The 27,512-nt window shown below is 46.1% G+C and overlaps 8 non-coding genes across 8 annotated transcripts; 3 read left to right on the forward strand and 5 right to left on the reverse strand.

Moving 5' to 3' along the window:
* Positions 1 to 1,023: 1,023 nt before the first annotated feature.
* Positions 1,024 to 1,096, reverse strand: trnav-cac. The gene has a single exon. It is a non-coding gene; the product is annotated as a tRNA-Val (tRNA).
* A 2,361-nt stretch (positions 1,097 to 3,457) lies between these two features.
* On the reverse strand, positions 3,458 to 3,530 carry trnav-cac. Its single transcript has one exon. It is a non-coding gene; the product is annotated as a tRNA-Val (tRNA).
* An 8,382-nt stretch (positions 3,531 to 11,912) lies between these two features.
* Positions 11,913 to 11,985, reverse strand: trnav-cac. The gene has a single exon. It is a non-coding gene; the product is annotated as a tRNA-Val (tRNA).
* Positions 11,986 to 14,325: 2,340 nt separating this feature from the next.
* On the reverse strand, positions 14,326 to 14,398 carry trnav-cac. Its single transcript has one exon. It is a non-coding gene; the product is annotated as a tRNA-Val (tRNA).
* Positions 14,399 to 20,288: 5,890 nt separating this feature from the next.
* trnan-guu lies at positions 20,289 to 20,362 on the reverse strand. The gene has a single exon. It is a non-coding gene; the product is annotated as a tRNA-Asn (tRNA).
* A 1,089-nt stretch (positions 20,363 to 21,451) lies between these two features.
* On the forward strand, positions 21,452 to 21,541 carry trnap-ugg. Its single transcript is given in 2 exon segments — positions 21,452 to 21,487; positions 21,506 to 21,541. It is a non-coding gene; the product is annotated as a tRNA-Pro (tRNA).
* Positions 21,542 to 22,607: 1,066 nt separating this feature from the next.
* On the forward strand, positions 22,608 to 22,680 carry trnav-uac. The gene has a single exon. It is a non-coding gene; the product is annotated as a tRNA-Val (tRNA).
* A 4,301-nt stretch (positions 22,681 to 26,981) lies between these two features.
* trnav-uac lies at positions 26,982 to 27,054 on the forward strand. Its single transcript has one exon. It is a non-coding gene; the product is annotated as a tRNA-Val (tRNA).
* Positions 27,055 to 27,512: the final 458 nt, after the last annotated feature.

The raw sequence follows: 27,512 nt of genomic DNA on the forward strand, positions 1-27,512 counted from the left end.
AATCCTGGACGAGCCCTTCGATGAGGTTTTCCGTTGGTCAAACCGCATGTTTGCTTCATTTCTTAGCGGCGTCGTCGGCGGGATTCATTCACATTGAGTTTTCTTTGAGAAGCTGAGCTCAAACGGCATGGAACCAATACGTTCCCGAGAAGTTTGTCTATGTGTGGGCATTCACATTTCTATTGACTAATTCTGGTGGACTCAGACAGCTCTTTGTCCCTTTCATTTTATCAGTTCAACAACTTCAGACTGTGAACTCTCACTTCCCCCTCCACCACATGTTTTTTCCATCAACTTATCATCCCTTCCATTGATATGTTTTACCCTCAGCATTGCCCCCCTCCCCATACCATCCTACTTGATCAATCTGATCCCTGTTTGTAATTGTTCTCTGACGCACTGCTTACCTTTGTTCTGCCATTAACACATTCTGACCGCTTGATGCGCCATCAGCACCTTTCATAGCCTTGATTAGCCTCATTTACATTCCCTTTTTCTTTCTGCCCGAGACATTTTTGTCATTTCCCACCTATTGCTAGCCCTCTATCGAGGCCCTATACAGCACTCCACCACCCACCACCCACAATCGTCTGAATCTCCAATTCCAGTTCTCCAGCTTTGACAAAGAGTCCACTTGACTGGAAACGACAGCTGCCATTTCGCTCCCCAGAGGCTGTCAGACCTGCTGAGATTATCTAGTATTTTCTGTTTTTGTTTCGTTTGAAGCATTCGCAGTAAGTTGCATTTGTCACACATTTAGACATGTTTGAGATGGTGATTAAATATGTTCATTTGTAAATCGCTGAAATTCTGTTGTGGATGAACTCGCTGCTAATATCCGAGCTGTGCCAAGATATGAAAATCCTTCACCTCTCATTGCCTGCCGAAAATTCAGTGCTTGGGCCTTAATGTTCAATTCAGTGAAGTGGCTCATGTGAGACGAAATTTCATAGTCCTGGAACACACGAATTTTGTGCCCAATAATTGTGCAAACTTTTCTCACACGAAATGCTGAAGGTTCGATGTTTCTGCCCGGTTTCGAACCGAGGACCTTTCGCGTGTGAGGCGAATGTGATAACCACTACACTACAAAAACCGCTGGCAAACAATGGACGTGCGGAATGTACAACCTCACTGTGTTGCTGCAGATTCTGATGGTCTGTTTGAGAGGCCAGGTCCCTTGTTGCAAGCGACAGCTGTTTCTTAAATTAACAGGTGTCTCAACATTTCAAGCCGTGAGATGTAGAAAGTATATCGAAATTAACATAAGTTATATTTTGCTGAATGTCGCTCTCAAATTTGTGCTCTTTGGTCTCGAGGTATTGTTCTCGTTTAGGGATATTTAATCAATGCTTATGGGAGTGGTCGTGGGTTTAAATCCAGGACAGGCTCTATACTCCAGGTCAGAGATTATGAATTGTTTGCGACGCTGACGGCGCGGTTGATTTACATTGTCCCACTCTGAAAAAGATTTCTCAGGACTCGGGATGTTTCTGTCGTTTCTCTCCCCACAGATGATGCTCGAGAGAGAGAGAGACAGTGTCTGAGCTGGTGTGCGTTTGGATAAAATTGATGCTCCAGATCTGTGTTAACCACAGGGACGTGACCCATCTAATCCACAGAGCCAAAGTGGAGAATTGAACTGACTGGAGAGCTGGATCTTAACGCTGACCTCCCGGACCTCGGCGTCGTGAAATTATCTAAAGAAGCTCAACAGACACTCGAGGAACAGCAGCGCATCTTTCCACTGGGCTCAATGCAGCTTTCACACTCAGTGTGTGTTCAGCAGTTTCACACTGTAAATGCTGCACCCATTTTGTGTGTTCTTACATCGCAGATTTGGGTTTCAATCTTGTTTCCACTTGTTCTTTGTGTCCGGGCGGTAGTTGTTGATCAATCTGCCATCGATAGCTCCTCCAGACATATGTTTTGTTTCTTTGTTTCTTCCATTGCGGTAACAGAGAGCTGGCACAGACACGGCGGCCGGAATGGCCTCATACTGTGGTGTCATTATTCTCTGATTTGATGCTGACCTAACTCTGTGGCCAGGGTCCCAAGGACTCTTCTCATTTAATCTCTCCTGACTTGCCCCCCATTAGAGCCCTTTCCTGTTGTTCTGTTTCCTCCCTCCGGTAATTCACTTGGTTAAGACGTAATACATTTCTAACCTGTCCCTGTTTTAATGAAAGGTGATGGTGAAAGACGAACTTTGTTGTCCTGTCGACAAATGCCGCCTGACTACCTGAGATTTTGCAGTACCTTTGGCGTTCTCCGCAGATGTTAGATTGATTTTCGATGGCAATGACAGTATGCTTTGCCTCTTTTTGCGGGGCTCGTTGGTCTAGGGGTATGATTCTCGCTTTGGGTGTGTCGCTGTCGGAATTTGCGAGAGGTCCCGGGTTCAAATCCCGAACGAGTCCTTCGATGAGGTTTTCCCGTTGGTCAAACCGCATGTTTTCTTCATTTCTTTGCGGCGTCGACGGCGGGATTCATTCACATTGGATTTGCTTTGAGAAGCTGAGCTCAAGCTGCGTGGAACCAATACCTTCCAGAGAAGCTTGTCTGTGTGTGGGCATTCACATTTCTATTGACTAATTCTGGTGGACTCAGACAGCTCTTTGTCCCTTTCATTTTATCAGTTCAACAACTTCAGACTGTGAACTCTCACTTCCCCCTTCACCACATGTTTTTTCCATCAACTTATCATCCCTTCCATTGATATGTTTTACCCTCAGCATCGCCCACCTCCCACCAGCCCATTCCATCCTACTTCAGCAATCTGATCCCTGTTTGTAATTGTTCTCTGACGCACTGCTTACCTTTGTTCTGCCATTAACACATTCTGACCGCTTGATGCGCCATCAGCACCTTTCATAGCCTTGATTAGCCTCATTTACATTCCCTTTTTCTTTCTGCCCGAGACATTTTCGTCATTTCCCACCTATTGCTAGCCCTCTATCGAGGCCCAATACAGCACTCCACCACCCCCAACCCCCACCCACAATCGTCTGAATCTCCAATTCCAGTTCTCCAGCTTTGACAAAGACTGGAAACGACAGCTGCCATTTCGCTCCCCAGAGGCTGTCAGACCTGCTGAGATTGTCCAGTATTTTCTGTTTTTGTTTCCGTTTGAAGCATCCGCAGTAAGTTGCGTTTGTCATACATTTAGACATGTTTGAGATGGTGATTAAATATGTTCATTTGTAAATCGCTGAAATTCTGTTGTGGATGAACTAGCTGCTAATATCCGAGGTGTGCCAAGATATGAAAATTCTTCACCTCTCATTGCCTGCCGAAAATTCAGTGCTTGGTCCTTAATGTTCAATTCAGTGTAGTGGCTCGTGTGAGACGAAATTTCATAGTCCTGGAACACACGAGATTCAACATTCAGGAAACAGAATTATTTTGTGCCCAATAATTGTGCAAACTTTTCTCACACGAAATGCTAAAGGTTCGATGTTTCTGCCCGGTTTCGAACCGGGGACCTTTCGCGTGTGAGGCGAATGTGATAACCACTACACTACAGAAATCGCTGGCATCAATGGACGTGCGGAATGTACAACCTCACGGTGTTGCTGCAGATTCTGATGGTCTGTTTGAGAGGCCAGCTCCCTTGTTGCAAGCGACTGCTGTGTCTGAAATTAACAGATGTCTCAACATATAAAGCCGTGAGATGTAGAAATTATATCGAAATTAACATAAATTATATTTTGCTGAATGTCGGTCTTAAATTTGTGCTCTTTGGTCTCGAGGTCTGGTTCTCGTTTAAGGATTTTCAATCAATGCCTATGGGAGTGGTCGTGGGTTTAAATCCAGGACAGGCTCTTTACTCCAGGTCAGAGATTACGAATTGTTTGCGAGGCTGACGGCGGGGTTGATTTACATTGGCCCACTCTGAAAAAGATTTCTCAGGACTCGGAATGTTTACGTCGTTTCTCTCCCCACAGATGATGCTCGAGAGAGAGAGAGAGACAGTGTCTGAGCTGGAGTGCGTTTGGATAAAATTGATGCTCCAGATCTGTGTTAACCACAGGGACGTGACCCATCTAATCCACAGAGCCAAAGTGGAGAATTGAACTGACTGGGGAGCTGGATCTTAACGCTGACCTCCCGGACCTCGGCGTCGTGAAATGTTCCAAAGAAGCTCAACAGCCACTCGAGGAACAGCAGCGCATCTTTCCACTGTGCTCAATACAGCTTTCACACTCAGTGTGTGTTCAGTAGTTTCACACTGTAAATGCTGCACCCATTTTGTGTTTCCTTCCATCGCAGATTTGGGATTCAATCTTGTTTCCACTTGTTCTTTGTGTCCGGGCGGTAGTTGTTGATCAATATGCCATCTATAGCTCCTCCAGACATATCTTTTGTTTCTTTGTTTCTTCCATTGCGCTAACAGAGAGCTGGCACAGACACGGCGGCCGGAATGGCCTCATACTGTGGTGTCATTATTCTCTGATTCGATGCTAACCTAACTCTGTGGCCAGGGTCCCAAGGCCTCTTCTTATTTAATCTCTCCTGGCTTGCCCCCCATTAGAGCCCTTTCCTGTTGTTCTGTTTGCTCCCTCCTGTAATTCACTTGGTTAAGACGTACCACATTTCTAACCTGTCCCGGTTTTAATGAAAGGTGATGGTGAAAGACGAACTTTGTTGTCCTGTCGACAAATGCCGTCTGACTACCTGAGATGTTGCAGTACTTTTGGCAATGACAGTATGCTTTGACTCTTTTTGCGGGGATCGTTGGTCTAGGGGTATGATTCTCGCTTTGGGTGTGTCGCTGTCGGAATTTGCGAGAGGTCTCGGGTTCAAATCCCGGACGAGCCCTTCGATGAGGTTTTCCCGTTGGTCAAACCGCATGTTTTCTTAATTTCTTTGCGGCGTCGACGGTGGGATTCATTCACATTGGGTTTGCTTTGAGAAGCTGAGCTCAAGCTGCATGGAACCAATACGTTGCTGAGAAGTTTGTCTATGTGTGTCTACATTTGTCAACATTGTATTCCATCTGCCAGACCCGAGCCCATTCACTTAACCTATCCAAATCCCTCTGCAGACTTCCAGTATCCTCTGCACTTTTCGCTTTACCACTCATCTTAGTGTCATCTGCAAACGTGGACACATTGCCCTTGGTCCCCAACTCCAAATCATCAATGTAAATTGTGAACAATTGTGGGCCCAACTCGGATCCCTGAGGGACACCACTAGCTACTGATTGCCAACCAGAGAAACACCCATTTATCCCAACTCTTTGCTTTCTATTATCGGTGCAGAGTGTGAGGAGGTGCTCTTTCACCCTGGTAAGTGACTGGTAAGTAGTCTCTCTTTTTCTTTTCATTGCCTAATTTATTTATTTTTATTTTGAAATTGTAGTTGTTTTAGTTTACCAAGGGTTTAAGACATGGCAGGAGATCCCAGACCCGTGTCATGCTCCTCGTGTGCGATGTGGGAGCTCAGGGACACGTCCACTGTCCCTGGCTCCTTCACGTGCAAGAAGTGTGTTCAGTTGCAGCTCTTGTTAGACCGCTTGACGGCTCTGGAGCTGCGGATGGACTCACGTTGGAGCATCCGCGATGCTGAGGAGGTCGTGGATAGCACGTTTAGCGAGTTGGTCACACCGCAGGTGAAGGTTACTGAGGGAGATAGAAAATGGGTGACCAAAAGAAAGAGCAAGAGTAGGACGGCAGTGCAGGTGTCCCCTGCGGTCATCTCCCTGCAAAACAGATATACCGCTTTGGATACTGTTGAGGGAGATGGCTCACCAGGGGAAGGCAGCAGCAGCCAGGTTCATGGCACCGTGGCTGGCTCTGCTGCACAGCAGGGCAGGAAGAAAAATGGCAGGGCTATAGTGATAGGGGACTCGATCGTAAGGGGAATAGATAGGCGGTTCTGTGGACGTAATCGAGGCTCCAGGATGGTATGTTGCCTCCCTGGTGCAAGGGTCAAGGATGTCTCGGAGCGGCTGCAGGACATTCTAGGGGGGGAGGGTGAACAGCCAGCTGTCGTGGTGCACATAGGCACCAACGATATAGGTAAAAAACGGGATGAGGTCCTACAAGCGGAATTCAGGGAGTTAGGAGTTAAACTAAAAAGTAGGACCTCAAAGGTAATAATCTCAGGATTGCTACCAGTGCCACGAGCTAGTCAGAGTAGGAATGTCAGGATAGATAGGATGAATGCGTGGCTCGAGAGATGGTGCAAGAGGGAGGGATTCAAATTCCTGGGGCATTGGGACCGGTTCTGGGGGAGGTGGGACCAGTACAAACCGGACGGTCTGCACTTGGGCAGGACTGGAACCGATGTCCTAGGGGGGGTGTTTTCTAGAGCTGTTGGGGAGGGTTTAAACTAATGTGGCAGGGGGATGGGAACCAATGCTGGAAGTTGGAAGGTAGTAAAACAGGGACAGAAACAAAAGGAAGTAAGGGGAAAAGGGCAAGGCAGAGAAGACATAGTCAGAAATCCATAAGGGCGACAGTACAAGGTACAGTGACTGAGGGGAGCACAGTGAATAGGCCCAGTAATAACAAAAGGAATAAAACTGGAGATGTTAAGATTCAAAACAGAGGTAAAAAAACCAACATAAGTGTACTTTACCTGAATGCTCGTAGTATTCGGAATAAAGTAAATGAGTTGGTGGCACAAATCATCGTGAAGGACTATGATTTAGTGGCCATTACTGAAACATGGTTAAAGGATGGTCACGACTGGGAGTTAAATATCCGAGGGTATCAAACTATTCGGAAGGACAGAGTGGATGGTAAGGGAGGTGGTGTTGCTCTGTTATTTAAGGATGACATCCGGGCAATAGTAAGGGATTACATCGGTGCTATGGAGGATAAGGTTGAATCTATTTGGGTGGAAATCAGGAATAGTAAGGCGAAAAAGTCACTGATAGGAGTAGTCTATCGGCCACCAAATAGTAACGAGATGGTGGGGCAGGCAATAAACAAAGAAATAACTGATGCATGTAGAAATGGTACAGCAGTTCTCATGGGGGATTTTAATCTACATGTCGATTGGTTTAACCAGGTCGGTCAGGGCAACCGTGAGGAGGAGTTTATAGAATGTATCCGCGATAGTTTCCTAGAACAGTATGTGATGGAACCTACGAGGGAACAAGCGGTCCTGGATCTTGTCCTGTGTAATGAGACAGGATTGATTCATGATCTCATAGTTAGGGATCCTCTCGGAAGGAGCGATCACAATATGGTGGAATTTAAAATACAGATGGAGGGTGAGAAAGTAAAATCAAATACGAGTGTTTTGTGTTTAAACAAGGGATATTACAAGGGGATGAGAGAAGAACTAGCTAAGGTAGACTGGGAGCTAAGATTTTATGGTGGAACAGTTGAGGAACAGTGGAGAACCTTCCAAGCGATTTTTCACAGTGCTCACCAAAGGTTTATACCAACAAAAAGGAAGGACGGTAGAAAGAGGGAAAATCGACCGTGGATATCTAAGGAAATAAGGGAGAGTATCAAATTGAAGGAAAAAGCATATAAAGTGGCAAAGATTGCTGGGAGATTAGAGGACTGGGAAATCTTTAGGGGGCAACAGAAAGCTACTAAAAAAGCGATAAAGAAGAGTAAGATAGAGTATGAGAGTAAACTTGCTCAGAATATAAAAACAGACAGTAAAAGGTTTTACAAATATATAAGACAAAAAAGAGTGGCTAAGGTAAATATTGGTCCTTTAGAGGATGAGAAGGGAGTTTTAATAATGGGAAATGAGGAAATGGCTGAGGAACTGAACAGGTTTTTTGGGTCGGTCTTCACAGTGGAAGACACAAATAACATGCCAGTGACTGATAGAAATGAGGCTATGACAGGTGAGGACCTTGAGACGATTGTTATCACTAAGGAGGGAGTGATGGGCAAGCTAATGGGGCTAAAGGTAGACAAGTCTCCTGGCCCTGATGGAATGCATCCCAGAGTGCTAAAAGAGATGGCTAGGGAAATTGCAGATGCACTAGTGATAATTTACCGAAATTCACTAGACTCTGGGGTGGTCCCGGTGGATTGGAAATTAGCAAACGTGACACCACTGTTTAAAAAAGGAGGTAGGCAGAAAGCAGGAAATTATAGGCCAGTGAGTTTAACTTCGGTAATAGGGAAGATGCTGGAATCTATCATCAAGGAAGAAATTGCGAGGCATCTGGATAGAAATTGTCCCATTGGGCAGACGCAGCATGGGTTCGTAAAAGGCAGGTCGTGCCTAACTAATTTAGTGGAATTTTTTGAGGACATTACCAGTGCAGTAGATAACGGGGAGCCGATGGATGTGGTATATCTGGATTTCCAGAAAGCCTTTGACAAGGTGCCACACAAAAGGTTGCTGCATAAGATAAAGATGCATGGCATTAAGGGTAAAGTAGTAGCATGGATAGAGGATTGGTTAATTAATAGAAAGCAAAGAGTTGGGATAAATGGGCGTTTCTCTGGTTGGCAATCAGTAGCTAGTGGTGTCCCTCAGGGATCCGTGTTGGGCCCACAATTGTTCACAATTTACATTGATGATTTGGAGTTGGGGACCAAGGGCAATGTGTCCAAGTTTGCAGATGACACTAAGATGAGTGGTAAAGCGAAAAGCGCAGAGGATACTGGAAGTCTGCAGAGGGATTTGGATAGGTTAAGTGAATGGGCTCGGGTCTGGCAGATGGAATACAATGTTGACAAATGTGAGGTTATCCATTTTGGTAGGAATAACAGCAAACGGGATTATTATTTAAACGATAAAATATTAAAGCATGCCGCTGTTCAGAGAGACTTGGGTGTGCTAGTGCATGAGTCACAGAAGGTTGGTTTACAAGTGCAACAGGTGATTAAGAAGGCAAATGGAATTTTGTCCTTCATTGCTAGAGGGATGGAGTTTAAGACTAGGGAGGTTATGTTGCAATTGTATAAGGTGTTAGTGCGGCCACACCTGGAGTATTGTGTTCAGTTTTGGTCTCCTTACTTGAGAAAGGACGTACTGGCGCTGGAGGGTGTGCAGAGGAGATTCACTAGGTTAATCCCAGAGCTGAAGGGGTTGGATTATGAGGAGAGGTTGAGTAGACTGGGACTGTACTCGTTGGAATTTAGAAGGATGAGGGGGGATCTTATAGAAACATTTAAAATTATGAAGGGAATAGATAGGATAGATGCGGGCAGGTTGTTTCCACTGGCGGGTGACAGCAGAACTAGGGGGCATAGCCTCAAAATAAGGGGAAGTAGATTTAGAACTGAGTTTAGGAGGAACTTCTTCACCCAAAGGGTTGTGAATCTATGGAATTCCTTGCCCAGTGAAGCAGTTGAGGCTCCTTCATTACATGTTTTTAAGGTAAAGATAGATAGTTTTTGAAGAATAAAGGGATTAAGGGTTATGGTGTTCGGGCCGGAAAGTGGAGCTGAGTCCACAAAAGATCAGCCATGATCTCATTGAATGGCGGAGCAGGCTCGAGGGGCCAGATGGCCTACTCCTGCTCCTATTTCTTATGTTCTTATGTGTGGGCATTCACATTTCTATTGACTAATTCTGGTGAACTCAGACAGCTCTTTGTCCCTTTCATTTTATCAGTTCAACAACTTCAGACTGTGAACTCTCACTTCCCCCTTCACCACATGTTTTTTCCATCAACTTGTCATTCCTTCCATTGATATGTTTTACCCTAAGCATTGCCCCCCTCCCCCCAGCCCATACCATCCTACTTCAGCAATCTGATCCCTGTTTGGAATTGTTCTCTGACGCACTGCTTACCTTTGTTCTGCCATTAACACATTCTGACCTCTTGATGCGCCATCAGCACCTTTCATAGCCTTGATTAGCCTCATTTACTTTTCTTTCTGTCCGAGACATTTTCGTCATTTCTCACCTATTGCTCGCCCTCTATCGAGGCCCAATACAGCACTCCACCACCCCCACCCCCCACCCACAATCGTCTGAATCTCCAGTTCCAGTTCTCCAGCTTTGACAAAGAGTCCACTTGACTGGAAACGACAGCTGCCATTTCGCTCCCCAGAGGCTGTCAGACCTGCTGAGATTATCCAGTATTTTCTGTTTTTGTTTCTGTTTGAAGCATCCGCAGTAAGTTGCATTTGTCATACATTTAGGCATGTTTGAGATGGTGATTAAATATGTTCATTTGTAAATCGGTGAAACTCTGTTGAAGATGAACTCGCTGCTAATATCCGAGCTGTGCCAAGATATGAAAATTCTTAACCTCTCATTGCCTGCCGAAAATTCAGTGCTTGGGCCTTCATGTTCAATTCAGTTCAGTGGCTCATGTGAGACGAAATTTCATAGTCCTGGAACACACGAGATTCCGGCAACAATCAGGAAACAGAATTATTTTGTGCCCAATAATTGTGCAAACTTTTCCTCACACGAAATGCTAAATGTTTCTGCCCGGTTTCGACCTGTGGACCTTTCGCGTGTAAGGCGAATATGATAACCACTACACTACAGAAAACGCCGGCGATCAGTAGACGTGCGGAATGTACAACCTCACTGTGATGCTGCAGATTCTGATGGTCTGTTTGAGAGGCCAGGTCCCCTGTTGGAAGCGACAGCTGTTTCTTAAATTAACAGATGTCTCAACATATAAAGCCGTGAGATGTAGAAATTATATCGAAATTAACATAAGATATATTTTGCTGAATGTCGGTCTTAAATTTGTGCTCTTTGGTCTCGAGGTCTGGTTCTCGTTGAGGGATTTTCAATCAATGCCTATGGGAGTGGTCGTGGGTTTAAAACCAGGACAGGCTCTTTACTCCAGGTCAGAGATTATGAATTGTTTGCGATGCTGACGGCAGGGTTGATTTACATGGGCCCACTCTGAAAAAGATTTCTCAGTACTCGGAATGTTTACGTCGTTTCTCTCCCCACAGATGATGCTCGAGAGAGAGAGGGTGTCTGAGCTGGAGTGCGTTTGGATAAAATTGATGCTCCAGATCTGTGTTAACCACAGGGACGTGACCCATCTAATTCGCAGAGCCAAAGTGGAGAATTTTTCCAAACAAGCTCAACAGACACTCGAGGAACAGCAGCGCATCTTTCCACTGGGCTCAATACAGCTTTCACACTCAGTGTGTGTTCAGCAGTTTCACACTGTATATGCTGCACCCATTTTGTTTGTCGTTCCATCGCAGATTTGGGTTTCAATCTTGTTTCCACTTGTTCTTTGTGTCCGGGCGGTAGTTGTTGATCAATCTGCCATCGATAGCTCCTCCAGACATATCTTTTGTTTCATTGTTTCTTCCATTGCGCTAACAGAGAGCTGGCACAGACACGGCGGCCGGAATGGCCTCATACTGTGGTGTCATTATTCTCTGATTTGATGCCATCCAAACTCTCTGGCCAGGGTCCCAAGGCCACTTCTCATTTAATCTCTCCTGACTTGCCCCCCCCCCCCCCCCCCCCCCCCCCCCCATTAGAGCCCTTTCCTGTTGTTCTGTTTCCTCCCTCCGGTAATTCACTTGCTTAAGACGTACCACATTTCTAAGCAGTCCCGGTTTTAATGAAAGGTGATGGTGAAAGACGAACTTTGTTGTCCTGTCGACAAATGCCTCCTGACTACCTGAGATGTTGCAGTACTTTTGGCGTTCTCCGCAGATGTTAGATTGATTTTCGATGGCAATGACAGTATGCTTTGACTCATTTTGAAGGGCTCGTTGGCCTAGGGGTATGATTTTCGCTTTGGGTATGTCGCTGTCGGAATTTGCGAGAAGTCCCGGGTTCAAATCCCGGACGAGCCCTTCGATGAGGTTTTTGCCTGCCGAAAATTCAGTGCTTGGGCCTTAATGTTCAATTCTGTGTAGTGGCTCGTGTGAGACGAAATTTCATAGTCCTGGAACACACGAGATTCCGGCAACATTCAGGAAATAGAATTGTTTTGTGCCCAATAATTGTGCAAACTTTTCTCACACGAAATGCTAAATGTTCGATGTTTCTGCCCGGTTTCGAACCGGGGACCTTTCGCGTGTGAGGCGAATGTGATAACCACCACACTACAGAAACCGCTGCCAATCAATCGACGTGCGGAATATACAACCTTACTGTGTTGCTGCAGATTCTGATGGTCTGTTTGAGAGGCCAGGTCAGTTGTTGCAAGCGACTGCTGTGTCTGAAATTAACAGATGTCTCAACATATAAAGCCGTGAGATGTAGAAATTATATCGAAATTAACATAAATTATATTTTGCTGAATGTCGGTCTTAAATTTGTGCTCTTTGGTCTCGAGGTCTGGTTCTCGTTTAAGGATTTTCAAGCAATGCCTATGGGAGTGGTCGTGGGTTTAAATCCAGGACAGGCTCTTTACTCCAGGTCAGAGATTACGAATTGTTTGCGAGGCTGACGGCGGGGTTGTTTTACATTGGCCCACTCTGAAAAAGATTTCTCAGGACTCGGAATGTTTACGTCGTTTCTCTCCCCACAGATGATGCGAGAGAGAGAGAGAGAGAGACAGTGTCTGAGCTGGAGTGCGTTTGGATAAAATTGATGCTCCAGATCTGTGTTAACCACAGGGACGTGACCCATCTAATCCACAGAGCCAAAGTGGAGAATTGAACTGACTGGGGAGCTGGATCTTAACGCTGACCTCCCGGACCTCGGCGTCGTGAAATGTTCCAAAGAAGCTCAACAGCCACTCGAGGAACAGCAGCGCATCTTTCCACTGTGCTCAATACAGCTTTCACACTCAGTGTGTGTTCAGTAGTTTCACACTGTAAATGCTGCACCCATTTTGTGTTTCCTTCCATCGCAGATTTGGGATTCAATCTTGTTTCCACTTGTTCTTTGTGTCCGGGCGGTAGTTGTTGATCAATATGCCATCTATAGCTCCTCCAGACATATCTTTTGTTTCTTTGTTTCTTCCATTGCGCTAACAGAGAGCTGGCACAGACACGGCGGCCGGAATGGCCTCATACTGTGGTGTCATTATTCTCTGATTAGATGCTAACCTAACTCTGTGGCCAGGGTCCCAAGGCCTCTTCTTATTTAATCTCTCCTGGCTTGCCCCCCATTAGAGCCCTTTCCTGTTGTTCTGTTTGCTCCCTCCGGTAATTCACTTGGTTAAGACGTACCACATTTCTAACCTGTCCCGGTTTTAATAAAAGGTGATGGTGAAAGACGAACTTTGTTGTCCTGTCGACAAATGCCGCCTGAGTCCCTGAGGTGTTGCAGTACTTTTGGCGTTCTCCGCAGATGTTAGATTGATTTTCGATGGCAATGACAGTATGCTTTGACTCTTTTTGCGGGGCTCGTTGGTCTAGGGGTATGATTCTCGCTTTGGGTGTGTCGCTGTCGGAATTTACGAGAGGTCCAGAGTTCAAATCCAGGACGAGCACTTCGATGCGGTTTTCCCGTTGGTCAAACCGCATGTTTTCTTCATTTCTTTGCGGCGTCGACGGCGGGATTCATTCACATTGGGTTTTCTTTGAGAAGCTGAGCTCAAGCTGCATGGAACCAGTACGTTCCCGAGAAGTTTGTCTATGTGTGGGCATTCACATTTCTATTGACTAATTCTGGTGGACTCAGACAGCTCTTTGTCCCTTTCATTTTATCAGTTCAACAACTTCAGACTGTGAACTCTCACTTCCCCCTTCACCACATGTTTTTTCCATCAACTTATCATCCCTTCCATTGATATGTTTTACCCTCAGCATTGCCCCCCTCCCCCCAGCCCATACCATCCTACTTCAGCAATCTGATCCCTGTTTGTAATTGTTCTCTGACGCACTGCTTACCTTTGTTCTTCCCTTAACACATTCTGACCGCTTGATGCGCCATCAGCACCTTTCATAGCCTTGATTAGCCTCATTTACATTCCCTTTTTCTTTCTGCCCGTGACATTTTCGTCATTTTCCACCTATTGCTTGCCCTCTATCGAGGCCCAATACAGCACTCCACCACCCCCACCCCCCACCCACAATCGTCTGAATCTCCAATTCCAGTTCTCCAGCTTTGACAAAGAGTCCACTTGACTGGAAACGACAGCTGCCATTTCGCTCCGCAGAGGCTGTCAGACCTGCTGAGATTATCCAGTATTTTCTGTTTTTGTTTCCGTTTGAGGCATCCGCGGTAAATTGCATTTGTCATACATTTAGAAGTGTTTGAGATGGTGATGAGATGATGGCTGCTAATATCCGAGGTGTGCCAAGATATGAAAATTCTTCACCTCTCATTGCCTGCCGAAAATTCAGTGCTTGGGCCTTAATGTTCAATTCAGTTTCGTGGCTCGTGTGAGACGAAATTTCATAGTCCTGGAACACAAGAGATTCCGGCAACATTCAGGAAATAGAATTGTTTTGTGCCCAATAATTGTGCAAACTTTTCTCACACGAAATGCTAAATGTTCGATGTTTCTGCCCGGTTTCGAACCGGGGACCTTTCGCGTGTGAGGCGAATGTGATAACCACTACACTACAGAAACCGCTGGCAATCAATGGACGTGCGGAATGTACAACCTCACTGTGTTGCTGCAGATTCTGATGGTCTGTTTGAGAGGCCAGGTCAGTTGTTGCAAGCGACTGCTGTGTCTGAAATTAACAGATGTCTCAACATATAAAGCCGTGAGATGTAGAAATTATATCGAAATTAACATAAATTATATTTTGCTGAATGTCGGTCTTAAATTTGTGCTCTTTGGTCTCGAGGTCTGGTTCTCGTTTAAGGATTTTCAATCAATGCCTCTGGGAGTGGTCGTGGGTTTAAACCCAGGACAGGCTCTTTACTCCAGGTCAGAGATTACGAATTGTTTGCGATGCTGACGGCGGGGTTGATTTACATTGGCCCACTCTGAAAAAGATTTCTCAGGACTCGGAATGTTTACGTCGTTTCTCTCCCCACAGATGATGCGAGAGAGAGAGAGAGAGACAGTGTCTGTGCTGGAGTGCGTTTGGATAAAATTGATGCTCCAGATCTGTGTTAACCACAGGGACGTGACCCATCTAATCCACTGAGCCAAAGTGGAGAATTGAACTGACTGTGGAGCTGGATCTTAACGCTCACCTCCCGGACCTCGGCGTCGTGAAATGTTCCAAAGAAGCTCAACAGCCACTGGAGGAACAGCAGCGCATCTTTCCACTGGGCTCAATACAGCTTTCACACTCAGTGTGTGTTCAGTAGTTTCACACTGTAAATGCTGCACCCATTTTGTGTGTCCTTCCATCACAGATTTGGGTTTCTATCTTGTTTCCACTTGCTCTTTGTGTCCGGGCGGTAGTTGTTGATCAATATGCCATCGATAGCTCCTCCAGACATATCTTTTGTTTCTTTGTTTCTTCCATTGCGCTAACAGAGAGCTGGCACAGACACGGCGGCCGGAATGGCCTCATACTGTGGTGTCATTATTCTCTGATTCGATGCTAACCGAACTCTGTGGCCAGGGTCCCAAGGCCTCTTCTTATTTAATCTCTCCTGACTTGCCCCCCATTAGAGCCCTTTCCTGTTGTTCTGTTTCCTCCCTCCGGTAATTCACTTGGTTAAGACGTACCACATTTCTAACCTGTCCCGGTTTTAATAAAAGGTGATGGTGAAAGACGAACTTTGTTGTCCTGTCGACAAATGCCGTCTGACTACCTGAGATGTTGCAGTACTTTTGGCGTTCTCCGCAGATGTTAGATTGATTTTCGATGGCAATGACAGTATGCTTTGACTCTTTTTGCGGGGCTCGTTGTTCTAGGGGTATGATTCTCGCTTTGGGTCTGTCGCTGTCGGAATTTGCGAGAGGTCCTGGGTTCATATCCCGGACGAGCCCTTCGATGAGGTTTTCCCGTTGGTCAAACCGCATGTTTTCTTCATTTCTTTGCAGCGTCGACGGCGGGATTCATTCACATTGGGTTTGCTTTGAGAAGCTGAGCTCAAGCTGCATGGAACCAATACGTTCCCGAGAAGTTTGTCTATGGGTGGGCATTCACATTTCTATTTTCTAATTCTGGTGGTCCCTTTCATTTTATCAGTTCAACAACTTCAGACTGTGAACTCTCACTTCCCCCTTCACCACATGTTTTTTCCATCAACTTATCATCCCTTCCATTGATATGTTTTACCCTCAGCATCGCCCACCTCCCACCAGCCCATACCATCCTACTTCAGCAATCTGATCCCTGTTTGTAATTGTTCTCTGACGCACTGCTTACCTTTGTTCTTCCCTTAACACATTCTGACCGCTTGATGCGCCATCAGCACCTTTCATAGCCGTGATTAGCCTCATTTACATTCCCTTTTTCTTTCTGTCTGAGACAATTTAGTCATTCTCCACCGATGGCTGGCCCTCTATCGAGGACCAATGTGGCACGCCACCCCCGCCCCAGCCACAATAGTCTGACTCTGACCCTATTTCCAGTTCTCCGGCTTTGACAAAGCGTCATCAAGACTCGGAACGACAGCTGCCATTTCGCTCCCCAGAGGCTGACAGACCTGCTGAGATTGTCCAGTATTTTCTGTTTTTGTTTCCGATTGAAGCATCCGCAGTAAGTTGCATTTGTCGTTCATTTAGACATGTTTGAGATGGCGAATAAATATGTTCATCTGCATTTGTAAATCCCTGAAATTCTGTTGTGGATGAACTAGCTGCTAATATCCGAGCTGTGCGAAAATAAGAAATTTATTTTCTTCTCATTGCCGATCGAAATTTCAGCGCTTGTGACTTAGTTTTCAATTTATTTTAGTGGCTCATGTGAGGCGAAGTCTCATATTCCTGGAACACACATGTTTCCGGCAATATTCAGAACCAGAATTATTTTGTGCAAACTTTTCTCATACGAAATGTTGGATGTTTCTGTCCGGTTTCGGGCCGGAGACCTGTCGCTTTTGAGGCGATGTGATAACCACTACACTGCAGAAACCGCTGGCAATCTTTCATAGAAATTACAGTGCAGAAGGAGGCCATTCGGCCCATCGAGTCTGCACCGGCTCTTGCAAAGAGCACCCTACTCAAGGTTAACACCTCCACCCTGTCCCCATAAGCCTACCATCACTGAGGGAAATTTTGGACACTAAGGGAAATTTTGGACACTAAGGGAAATTTAACATGTCCAATCCACCTAACTTGCACATCTTTTGACTGTGGGAGGAAACCAGAGCACCCGGAGGAAACCCACGCACACACGGGGAGGATGTGCAGATTCCGCACAGACAGTGATCCAAGCCGGAATCGATCCGTGCCCTCAGTGCAGTGAGGCCCAACCATTGCGCCACCATGCCGCCCTGAGTTTAAACAGAGTTGATACACATTTGCTTGTATCTGCGGCACTTTTTGCGACCTCTGATGCAGGCACCATAGACATTCCATTTCGTTAATTACACGTAGCCTATGGGTATTAATATGCTAATCTTGTTTAATTAACACTATAACTACTTACTGTGCCAAAGCGCCGCCAGTATTATCACAACCATGTCTGACTGAATCTCTCCCAGTGAACTGGACTGGACTGAGTCAGGGATTGTGGAGGAGAGAGGGAACTTAGTGCAGTGCAGGGAGAGGGTCTATTGTGACATCACTCGCCTTCCATCCTATCGGCTTGGCCGACACCATCAGGTGAGTTTCTGACGCCCGCGCTTGAATTTGGCGTCCACTGCTGCCGGATTCGGTTTACTCCGTGTTAGAATTCGGCTGTTGAGTGGATTCAGTGTTGGCTGCAATGCATATCAGGGCGAGACACCTAGACAGAAATCTAAATTTCAGCTGTTTATACACTATCTTTGTCACTATAGGTGTTTCTAATCAAAAAATGATGCTTAATCTGTGCAAATCATCCCTGGAGTTCTCGGTTCACACCATGGATGCGACGAAGTCGAAAGAATGCCAAGACTTTGGTGGACATGCGGAGGTTAGAACTCAGAATAATAGCAGGGCTCAACAGACTAGTTTTCTTTATTTTGGTTCTGACGAAGAAGGTACAAAAGGGGAACATCGCTTTTTTCAGAGACCAGATTGTCTGGAATTATTTTCATTAGCTGAAGGGTAAATGCCCTCTGAAGAGGATAGGTGAATGATATTTCATGCAGCAAGTGTTTGCGAGACAATGAAACGTCATAGAGAACTTAAAATGGATCAGCACCGAGGCACGGGCGGGATTCCAACACGCGATATTTGGTTTACAAGACCAACGCCTTTCCTCTTGGCCACCGCACCTTATGAAAGCAAACGATGTTGATTGCACTGTGAGTTGTTATCATTTGGAGTCTGGCGCAACAATTGATGAGAGAAGAAGAATCAATAGAACATTTCAAAAGGTATTGTCAGAACTTGAGAATGGAAAACCCCGCGGGATTTATATGCAGGGTGAAAAGAGCAATAGAAAAAATTCTTTCAAATAGGCGCAGGTAGCGTCAGTTCAATCTGCCCCCACCCCTCCGACACGATATTGTTCTCAGTGAGTTGAGCAGGTGCAGGATGGTCACGGGCTGCTGGGTGCTCAACTGTGGCTATTTCCGCTCCATCACCTGTGACTGCAGCTGATAACCGCCGCACAATTTTTCAGCTTTGAGTCTGCGGTGTCCCGGTCACAGCTTCCGTTTGATGGCCTCGCTCCAACACCATTGGGATATTCTAGACATTGCTGCCGCTGCTCGATTCCTGTCATTGGTTGGATCAGCAATGCAGTGGGACCTGAATCTGGATTGCTGCTCTGACAGATAACTCTATCTCCCTCCTGTATTCGGACTCGTCGTTATTCAAGATCCGGCCCACTCTGGTCGTATAGTCAGCCAACTTGTAGATGGAGTTGCAACCAAGTTTTGCCACGCAGTCGTATGTGTACAGGGAGTAGAGTAGGGGGCTAAGTACCCAGCCTTGCGGGGCACCTGTATTGAGGACTATTGTGGAGGAGGTGCTGGTGTTCATTCTTACTGATTGTGGTCTGTTGGTCAGAAAGTCTAGGATCCAGTTGCAGAGTGGAGAGCCAAGTCCGAGGTTTTGGAGCTTTGATATGAGCTTGGCTGGGATTATGGTGTTGAAGGCGGAGCTGTAGTCAATACATAGGAGTCTGATGTAGGAGTCCTTGTTTTCGAGATGCTCTAGGGACGAGTGCAGGGCCAGGGAAATGCCATCTGATGTGGACCGGTTGCGACGGTATGCGAATTGAAGTGGGTCAAGGTGTTCCAGGAGTATGGAGGTGATGCGCTTCATGATCAGCCTCTCGAAGCACTTCATTACAATTGACGTCAGGGCCGCCGGAGGTTAGTCATTGAGGCATGTTGCCTCGTTCTTCTTTGGTACCGGTATGATGGTGGTCTTCTTGAAGTAGGTGGGGACCTCGGAGTGTAATAGGGATAGGTTAAAGATGTCTATGAATACCTCTGCCAGCTGGTCCGCGCAGGCTCTGAGTGCACGACCAGGGATCCCGCCCGGGCCCGTCGCCTTCCGTGGGTTCACTTTCAGGAAGGCCGATCTGACTTCGGAAACTATGATGGTGGGTATGGGTGAATTAAGGGCTGCTGGGGCACTCGACAGCGGATTGTTGGTTACCTGCTCAAACCGAGCATAGAATGCATTAAGTTCATCGGGAAGGGGTGCGCTGCTGCCAGAGATACAGCAAGACGTCTTACAACACCAGTTTAAAGTCCAACAGGTTTGTTTCAAACATGAGCTTTCGGAGCGCAGCTCCTTCCTCAGGTGAATCACAAAACAGAATCATTTAACCTGGTGTTGTAAGACTTCTTACTGTGCTCACTCCAGTCCAACGCCGGCTTCTCCACATCATGGCCAGAGATACTGCTCGACCCGGCCCGGTTACGTAGATCTTTGGGCTTTTTTTCTGAGGGATTCTTCTCCGCTGAGATAGGCCCAAAGAAGATTTTAAGACAGATGTGGTTGGATTCTCAACTGAAAAGGTAATCAAAGGTTATCCGGGGTAAGTGAAATGTGATTCTGAGGTCATGTTCGCACCTGTCACAAACTTATTGAATGTTGGAGAAGGCTCAAGGGGATGAATAGCCAACTCCTGCTCAACATTCGTCTGTTAGCAGGTCCGTGAGGAGGTGTCACAATCTCCTGAGTTATCGAGGGAGACACAGCATCGTTGAGCTATTCCCCAGCTCGGCGCCATGAAGGATATTACAGCGATAGAGGCAACTCCATGCCGCAGCCAGTGCACGGTACGTGTTATCAGAACAGGAAAATCGCTTATTGTCACGAGTCGGCTTCAAATGAAGTTACTGTGAAAATCCCCTCGTCGTCACATTCCGATCGGGGAGGCTGTTACGGGAATCGAACCGTGCTGCTGGCCTGCTTGGTCTGCTTTCAAAGCCAGCGATTTAGCCCTGTCCGAAACCGCCCCTAAAAACATATCATCCAGGAGTGGAACAACACTCCAGTTCGTCTCTGGATGGGATCGAACCACCAACCTTTCGGTTAACAGCCGAACGCGCTAACCGATTGCGCCACGGAGACGACAACAGGATCACAACTCTGTGCATTTCAACAGTGACGGCCAATCCTCTGATTGCCAGGGACCGAATGAGAATGCTGGGAATATTGGTCCCCTGAGGCAGTGCGGAAAGTATCTGGAAGGAGCGTACACATGGTCCCGCGGGCATGGACATTTGTGAGACGTGGAATCATCACAGGCCCGTGGATTTTACAGAACTCACTTGGACAGCACCACACTTTCGTTGAAATACGTCCCTTATCTGGGAACCTCCATAACAGAAAGCAGGAAGTGTCAACATAGATTTGATGTATTTTCGATCAGAAAGTCGATGTTCCGCTGAAGACTACTGGGGGCTCAGACTCATTGGCATAAGGTCGACCTAAGTTAACGGTCTCGGAAGATTTTATTATCCCCACATCTGAGAACTTTTGTTACTGCTGCTCGGAAGTGGATATTCCAAGCTTAAATTTACTGTGCATCGCGACATGCTGATTAATCTCACGAATCCGAAACGGCTCCTCTATTGACCTATACAAGGACAGAGACGGCAATGCAATTGTGGAGAAATAGACCTGAGTATTTTTCTGAATCCAGATCAAACCATCCTCCGGTACAAGGGCAGGAACGCAAATTTGCTGGAATTGAAAATACTCTCTGAGGCTTTCGTACGTGGTTGTAGCTGCTTTGTGACACTGTGCTCATTGCACAGTAATAGACCGCTCCATCCTCCACACTGAGCGCGTTTATATTGAGGTAACCATTCTTTTTAGACTTGTTGGCAGCCGCCAGATATCGTCCTGAGATCTCCTCTTTCTTCATCGTCAATATGTTAATGATGACCAATCTCGGCGGCTGTGCCGGATTTTGCTGATACCATAGCACGTGGTACACCGTCCGGTCTGTATATTCGCAATCTGACTGCACTGAACCCCCTTCTGATTTCTAACCTGTCCCGGTTTTTATGAAAGGTGATGGTGAAAGACGAACTTTGTTGTCCTGTCGACAAATGCCGCCTGACTCCCTGAGATGTTGCAGTACTTTTGGCGTTCTCCGCAGATGTTAGATTGATTTTCGATGGCAATGACAGTATGCTTTGGCTCTTTTCGCGGGGCTCGTTGGTCTAGGGGTATGATTCTCGCTTTGGGTGTATCGCTGTCGGAATTTGCGAGAGGTCCCGGGTTCAAATCCCGGACGAGCCCTTCGATGTCTTTTTCCATTGGTCAAGCAACATGTTTTCTTCATTTCTTTGCGGCGTCGACGGCGGGATTCATTCACATTGGGTTTGCTTTGAGAAGCTGAGCTCAAACTGCACGGAAGCAATACGTTCCCGAGAAGCTTGTCTATGTGTGGACATTCACAATTCTATTGACTAATTCTGGTGGACTCAGACATCTCTCTGTCCCTTTCATTTTATCAGTTCAACAACTTCAGACTGTGAACTCTCACTTCCCATCCACCACATGTTTTTTCCATCAACTTATCATTCCTTCCATTGATATGTTTTACCCTCAGCATTGCCCCCCTCCCCTCAGCCCATACCATCCTTCTTGATCAGTCAGATCCCTGTTTGTAATTGTCTGCCACCAGCTTGTCGATGGAGCGAAGGTGTTTTGCAAAGTCGGCATTTAGTCTCTGCAATGCAGAGTAGATGGCATTGGGATCAGCAAATGCAACAGACCAGATTGAAGGATGTCTGAAAGTAATGTGTACTCAAAAGGACAGACACAAACGATACTGTAACTGACTTAGAGGAAATGCCAGAGACTTAACTGAACCAGCTTTGAGAAAGAAAAAACGGTCTTCCTGATGGAGAAACAGGAAAAGCCAGTGTGGGAATCCAGGCTCAAAGTTGATTTACAATTACCCCTCCTTTCTTCTACATGAACGGTATTTAGGCTGCAGCATTTTACACACCAAAACGCAAAGAGGTCAAATATAGGAAACACATAATTGTCAATTCTTAAACTCAACTCAAGCATTGAATAGCGAAACAAATATTGTGTAAAGTAGGTTGCTTTTTTTCTGTAGGATTTAAGAATGCTGCATTAATAATAGAAGAGAGCATCCACCGTTAGAGATTTGCTGAACAAATGCTTCAGTTCAATATAGGTTCTTCTTCTGGCTTGTAAGTTTAAACATGTGTTTTAAAGAAACAGACGTGTTCTTTTAAGAAGTGACATGGCCTCTCAGCCGAAACATGCGAAGCTGCAACAAGGCAGTTGAGTTGAAGGTGACACAGGTCCGTTGGAGTCTGGTCTGCCAGCTGTTTCAGTAGTGTAGTGGTTATCACATTCGCTTTACACGCGAATGGTCCCCGGTTCGAAAGCGGGCAGAAACATCTGGTGTTTCCAGTTTCGTCTGTTACGAAATATTACCTCAATCTCGTAACTGATCTTCATCATCGAGGAACACCAACAGCTTGGAACTGCTGTGGGCCAGTGGCGCAATGGATAACACGCCCGACTACGAATCCAGGTTCGACTCCTGGCTGGCTCGCAGTTCCTAGTTTTGGCGTCCCCTTTAGTTCAGTGGGTTGGACAGCTGGTTCCCGATGCAGAGCAAAGTGAACAGGGCATCATCAATTCTCGTTTCAGCTGTGGTTACTTATGAAAGCCCTGCCCTCTCAATTTAGCTTCAAGCAAAACATAACTTATCTCCAGTTCAGCAAAGTTCAATATCTGATCCTTTGATAAGTTGAGACATCATTTTTAATGAAACGGCTTCTTGCAATAAGTTGCAATAAGGCCTCTCAGCGGGAAAAAAAATAGAAGCTGCAGCAACATATTGAGGTTGAACATTGGACACGTCAACAGTTCGCGGCGCTGCCAGCGGTTTCTGTAGTGTAGTGGTTATCACATTCCCCTAACACGCGAAAAGTCCGCGGTTCGAAACCGGGCAGAAACATCCCGTGCTTCTCATTTTGTGTGACGAATGTTTTCACGAAATACGTTTGTTTCTCAATCTCGCACGTTCGAAGAAGTTCCAAATTGGTCTCGCATAAGGTATTAAAATTCCTGCAACAAAGTCAGAATTTTTAAGACGCGGGGGGAAGAAAAGCCTTTCCTATTTTGCCACAATTCGGATATTAGCAGTTTGTTCCACCACAACAGAATCTATTGGGTTTACAGATGCAGATGAACATATTTAATCACCATTTCAAACATGTATAAATGTACGATAAAAGCAAATTACTCCGGATGTACGATAAAAGCAAATTACTCAATGGTAAACAAAAACAGAAAAATTATTTGCGTCGCAAAGTCCATCTAACATCTGCGGAGAACGCCGAAAGTACTGCAACAACTCAGGGACTCAGGCCGCATTTGTCGACAGGAAAACAAAGTTCATTGACAGTGTAAAACTGCTGAACACACACTGAGTGTGAAAGCTGTATTGAGCCTAGTGGAAAGATGCGCTGCTGTTCCTCGAGTGTCTGTTGAGCTTCTTTGGAACATTTCACGACGCCGAGGTCCGGGAGGTCAGCGTTAAGATCCAGCTCCCCAATCAGTTCAATTCTCCACTTCGGCTCTGTGGATTAGATGGGTCACGTGCCTGTGGTTAACACAGACCTGGAGCATCAATTTTATCCAAACGCACTCCAGCTCAGACACTGTCTCTCTCTCTCTCTCTCGCGAGCATCGTCTGTGGGGAGAGAAACGACGTAAACATCCCGAGTCCTGAGAAATCTTCTTCAGAGTGGGCCAATGTAAATCAACCCCGCCGTCGAGAAGCAACCCCTAAACGAGAACCAGACCTAAATCAACCCCTAAACGAGAACCAGACCTCGAGACCAAAGTGCACAAATTTAAGACCGACATTAAGCAAAATATAACTTATGTTAATTTCGATATAATTTCTACATCTCACGGCTTTATATGTTGATCTATCTGTTAATTTAAGAAACAGCTGTCGCTTGCAACAAAGGACCTGGCCTGTCAAACAGACCATCAGAATCTGCAGCAACACAGTGAGGTTGTACATTCCGCAGGTCCATTGATTGCCAGCGGTTTCTGTAGTGTAGTGGTTATCACATTCGCCTCACACGCGAAAAGTCCCCGGGCAGAAACATCGATCGTTTAGCATTTCGTGTGAGAAAAGTTTGCACAATTGGGCACAAAATAATTCTGTTCCTGAATGTTGCCGGAATCTCGTGTGTTCCAGGACTATGAGATTTCGTCTGACATGAGCCACGAACAGAATTGAACATTAAGGCCCAAGCACTTCATTTTCGGCAGGGAATGAGAGGTGAAGAATTTTCATTCCTTGGCACAGCTCGGATATTTGCAGCTCTTTCATCCACAACAGAATATCAGCGATTTACAGATTTACAAATGAACATATTTAATCACCATCTCAAACATGTCTAAATGTATGACAAATGCAACTTACTGCGGATGCTTCAAACGAAACAAAAACAGAAAATACTGGATAATCTCAGCAGGTCTGACAGATTCTGGGGAGCGAAATGGCAGCTGTCGTTTCCAGTCAAGTGGACTCTTTGTCAAAGCTGGAGAACTGGAATTGGAGATTCAGACGATTGTGGGTGGGGGGTGTGGGTGGTGGAGTGCTGTATTGGGCCTCGATAGAGAGCTAGCAATAGGTGGGAAATGACGAAAATGTCTTGGGCAGAAAGAAACAGGGAATGTAAATGAGGCTAATCAAGGCTATGAAAGGTGCTGATGGCGCATCGAGCGGTCAGAATGTGTTAATGGCAGAACAAAGGTAAGCAGTGCGTCGGAGAACAATTACAAACAGGGATCAGATTGCTGAAGTAGGATGGTATGGGCTGGGGGGAGGGGGGCAATGCTGAGGGTAAAACATATCAATGGAAGGAATAATAAGTTGATGGAAAAAACATGTGGTGGAGGGGGAAGTGAGAGTTCACAGTCTGAAGTTGTTGAACTGATAAAATGAAAGGGACAAAGAGCTGTCTGAGTCCACCAGAATTAGTCAATAGAAATGAGGGCAGCACGGTGGCACAGTGGTTAGCATTGTTGCCTACGGCGCTGAGGACCTGGGTTCGAATCCCGGCCCTGGGTCACTGTCCGGATGGAGTTTGCACATTCTCCCTGTGTCTGCGTGGGTTTTGCCCCCACAACCCAAAAGATGTGCAGGATAGGTGGATTCGCCACACTAAATTGCCCCTTAATTGGAAAAAATAATTGGGTACGCTAAATTTATTTTAAAAAAAAAATGTGAATGCCCACACATAGACAAACTTCTGGGGAACGTATTGGTTCCATGCAGTTTGAGCTGAGCTTCTCAAAGCAAACCCAATGTGAATGAGTCCCGCCGTCTACGCCGCAAAGAAATGAAAGAAAACATGTGGCTTGACCAAACCTCATCGAAGGGCTCGTCCGAGATTTGATCCCGAGGACTTTGCGCGTGTGAGGCGAATGTGATGACCACTACACTACAGAAACTGCTGGGAGCATCGCAATCTGCGGCCGTGTACATAATCCAGTAACCCAGCCTCACCTTTTTTTGGGCACTAAGGGCAATTTTCATGGCCAATCCACCTAACCTGCACGTCTTTGGACGATGGGAGGAAACCGGTGCATGTGGAGGAAACCCACGCAGACACGGGGAAAGCGTGCAGACTCCGCACAGACAGTGACCCAAGCTGGGAATCGAACCAGGGACTCTGGAGTTGTGAAGCAACGATGCTAACCACTGTGCTACCGTGCTGGACAACGTCCCTACCCTTTGACCTGCCCTGGTAAATACGGTATTAATGTGGCTAATCCAGCTCAGTTTCTGATCAATGGTAACCCCCAGGATGTTGATTATGGGAGATTAAGTGATAGTAATGCCATTTAATGTCAAAGGACGATGGTTAGATCCTCAGTTGTAGGAGATAGTCATTGGCTGGAACCTCTGTGGAACGAGCATAACTTGTCACTTGTCAGCCCAAGCCTGGATATTGTCCAGGTCTTGCTGTATTTGGACATTGTCTGCTTAATTATCTCAGGAGTCGCGAATTGTGCTGAACACTGTGCAGTCATCTGCAAACATCCCCATTTCTGAACTTATGTTGGAAGGGAGGTCATTGATGAAACAGCTGAAGATGGTTGTGCCGAGGACGCTACCCTGAGGAACTCGTGTAGTGATGTCCTGGAGCTGAAATGATTGACGTCCAATCACCACAACGATCTACTTTGTGCCAGTTATGACCCCATCAAGTGAAGAATCTTACCACTGATTCACATTTCATCTAGGACTCCTTGAAGCCATACTCCGTCAAATGCTGCTTTGATCTGGAGCTCGTTGCATTGAATAGACAATAGAAATATGGATAAGAAATCGACAAAGAGCCAGGAAACAACTAGGACTTTTTGGAGAGCTATTTTTCGGACATAAAGGACGTGAAGTTCACAGTGATCGGGAGCTTTTTTCTGTAGGATTTCAGAATGCTGCATTAATCATAGAAGAGAGCATTTCGCCGACAGAGATTTGCTGAACAAATTATTCAGTTCAATATAGGTTCTTCTACTGGCTTTTAAGTTTAGACATTTGTTTTAAAGAAATAGACGTGTTCTTGTGAGAAGTGAAATGGCCTCTCAGCCGAACCATGCGAAGCTGCAACAAGGCAGTTGAGTTGAAGGTGACACTGGTCCGTTGGAGCCTGTGCTGCCAGCTGTTTCTGTAGTGTAGTGGTTATCACATTTGCTTTACACGCGAATGGTCCCCGGTTCGAAACCGGGCAGAAATATCTGGTATTTCCAGTCTGTTGCTAAATATTACCTCAATCTCGTAACTGGTCTTCATCATCGAGGAATTGCCAGAGACTATGTCTGCTGTGGGCCAGCGGCGCAATGGATAACGCGTCTGACTTCGAATCAGGAGATTCCAGGTTCGACTCCTGACTGGCTCGCAGTTTCAGGTTTTTTGAAAGGTGATGGTGAAAGACGAACTTTGTTGTCCTGTCGACAACTGCCGCCTGACTACCTGAGATGTTGCAGTACTTTTGGCGTTCTCCGCAGATGTTAGATTGATTTTCGATGGCAATGACTGTATGCTTTGGCGCATTTCGCGGGGCTCGTTGGTCTAGGGGTATGATTGTCGCTTTGGGTGTGTCGCTGTCGGAATTTGCGAGAGGTCCCGAGTTCAAATCCCGGACGAGCCCTTCGATGAGGTTTTTCATTGGTCAAACCGCATGTTTTCTTCATT

The sequence above is a fragment of the Scyliorhinus canicula genome, unplaced genomic scaffold, assembly GCF_902713615.1.
Source record: "Scyliorhinus canicula unplaced genomic scaffold, sScyCan1.1, whole genome shotgun sequence".
Lineage (NCBI taxonomy): Eukaryota > Metazoa > Chordata > Chondrichthyes > Carcharhiniformes > Scyliorhinidae > Scyliorhinus > Scyliorhinus canicula.